Source organism: Sapajus apella, unplaced genomic scaffold (genome assembly GCF_009761245.1).
Source record: "Sapajus apella isolate SASKATOON/1434 unplaced genomic scaffold, GSC_monkey_1.0 scaffold7, whole genome shotgun sequence".
NCBI classification, from domain to species: Eukaryota; Metazoa; Chordata; class Mammalia; order Primates; family Cebidae; genus Sapajus; species Sapajus apella.
In genome coordinates this window covers 41,947,355-41,950,405 of record NW_022436947.1, presented here as the reverse complement: position 1 = coordinate 41,950,405, position 3,051 = coordinate 41,947,355, and positions in this window count along the sequence as shown.

The following is a 3,051-nucleotide window of genomic DNA, read 5'->3' as shown; positions in this document are numbered from 1 at the left end:
TTTTAGACATAAATCTTAAGTGAACGTACCCACCTTATTTGCAGTTTACACCTATAACTTGAATATGAAGTACACTCAGGTTTTATGGTTCTATTATCAGCATTGTGTGACAGTAGAGACAGGCTCTAAAAATATGGTTTTTATCTGACTCAGCAAATAAGTCGCTCCTGTCATTAATGCAAGATCATAGATCATCATGAATATGGACTGACACTTCTTTTTTCCTTAATCACTAAGACAAATGTGATCAAACAAAGATGTATGTCTAACCATCACTCATTTATCAATAATGTGAGTGGCTTCTTTGTTGACTAAGATAATCCTTTATGAATACTGAAAGATTGTTTTCAGATTTTAAGCCTTCTAATTGTCATGGTTCCAATTTTCTCATCATGCAAAATTTCACACTCCCAATATAACATCAATGAGCACAGTGTTGAAAAATTGCATAGAAGTACACCATTGTATAGCATTTCAAACATATATATGGACCATAATATAGATAATAAAATTATTAGAAAAGTATGCAAATTTAAGTATCAGTACTTTGCCTTGTCTTCAATTTATAAAAAACACAGTATTTATGAAGTGCAATAAAGTGCAGCACAATTAACCATGCAATGCTTATATATGGAAATTATGTTAAATCTATTTCATATATATAAATTTTTACAATTAAAAAAAAAATTTTCGTTTCCCAACTAATACAAATAAATTTACCAATCAAATATTTATTGAGTGTTTATCAGTATAATAAAACTAAGAACTAAAATTTATTGAACACTATTGTAAGCTGATTTGTTCCCTATAAATTCATGTGTTGATGTCCTGACACCCTATTGTGACTGTATTTGGAGTTAGGGCCTTTAGGGAGGTAACTAAAATTAAATGAGGAGGTAAGGGTGTGCCTTAATCCAGCAGGACTGGAATTCTTATAAGAATATAAAGAGACACCAGAGCCCTCTCTCTCCAGAACTGTGAGAAAATATACTTCTGTTGTTTAAACCATTCCATCTGTGATATTTTGTTATGGTAGCCTGAGCAAACTAAAACAGATTTTTTAACTGTCATCAGTATTTCCTCTTTATTTTGTTATGAATTGTGTGTGTGTGTGTGTGTGTGTGCATGTTTATAGGAAATATCTTGTTTTCTTCCCTCATTATTCTCTTATGCAACACAAAAGGCATTAACTTTATATTGAAGTATTTAAATATTGTTAGCTTTACATCAATGTACTTAAGTTATAAGATGTTACATTCTGAATGTTTGTGTTTCCCCAAAATTCCTATGTTGAAACCCAATTCCCAGTGTAATTGATAGTATTAAGAAATGGGGCATTTGGAGATGATTAAGTCATCAGGGTGGAGTTTTCATGAGTGAGACTAGTGTCATTGTAAGGAGTTGCAGAGGCCAGAGTTCTCCCCTTCTACCATGTGAGGACACAGGGAGAAGGCACTGCCTATGAAGAACAGGAAGCTCAACAGATCAAATTTCCTGGCACCTTGATCTTGGCACTCTTTTTAGAAATACTAGTTTAGCATACTGCATAAATAATACCTGTATTTTTCCGTTTTCATGCTGCTAATGAAAACATACCTAAGATTGGTTAATTTATAAAGGAAAGAGGTTTAATTGACTCACAGGTCCACATGGCTGGGGAGGCCTCACAATCATGGTGGAAGGAAAAGGGGAAGCAAGACACATCTTACATGGCAGCAGGGAAGAGAGCTTGTATAGAGAAACTCCCTGTTATAAAATCATCAGATCTCGTAAGACTTATTCACTATCAAGAGAACAGTACAGGAAAGACCCACCTCCATAATTCTATTACCTCCTACAGAGTCCCTCTCATGACACGTGGGAATTATGGAAGCTACAATTCAAGATGAGTCTTGGATGGGGACACAGCCAAACCATATCAATACCTACTATATACTAGGCATTCAATAAAAAGTTTTTCAATTAATAAATGAATGAATAAGTAAAACTAAAGACCAAAGCACTGTTCTTTTCTTCTAAAACATTTGCCTAATCACCTCAGGACAGTAACATTCAATACTGAACACTGGTAGTGGCTAAATAACTTACTCTTTTTGCTTTAAGTGTTCTTGAGTCTAGTGTAGGAGATGGGGTTCATTTCAGGTTCTATAAAAATGACTAGAGAATAGGGGGATTTTGGTTGAGGACTTAGGGTATGTCATATGTGAATGTTGGCTATGAGATTGGATAAAACGGGTATTGGCCAGCTATGAAAGTCAAGTGATAACTTTTATTTTAAAAAATTATAAAATGTTTTCTACAAAGAGAAGAAGAATGCCTAAAGATTTTAAAGACAATCGAAGAACTAGATCTGAGAAGAAAGAGGACACAGAGCTCAGGTGTACCATAATAAAATGAGGGTGCCATAGCAGAGTTTGCAGCCAGAGTCAAAGACAGCTGAAACTGAAGGAATTCTTCACTGACCTTGCTGTCATTGCTCTCCTTTGTAGTACCAATTTTCTTGTCATACTCGTTTCATTTGCATCAGTCTTTTTAAATCTGACTCATTTTCTGTTCACTGCCAGGATGATGCTATTGCCTGTCTGAAAGTATCTAATGAGAGGGTGGAAGTATGGAAAAGATAGTCTCTCTCCACCTATTGTCCAGCCAGCATCTCTTAAGGTCCACATTGCTGCCTAGTGTCAGTGTTCTTTACATGTTATTCACACTGACAATCATCCACAATGTGTGATTCAAGAATATATGGGGTATAGGCTGGGCACGATCGCTCATATCTGTAATCCCAACACATTGGGAAGCTGAAGCAGGCAGATCACCTGAGGCCAGGAGTTCGATACCAGACTGAATAACATGCCGAAATTCTGTTTCTGCTAATAATACAAAAATTAGCCAGGTGTGCTGGCATGTGCCTGTAATCCTAGACTCGGAAGACTGAGGCTGAAGAATTGATTGAACCCAGGAGATGGAGGTTGCCATGACTCAAATCGCACCACTGCGCTCCAGCCTGGGAGGCAGAGCCAAATTCTATCTCAAAAGGAAAAAAAAAAAAAA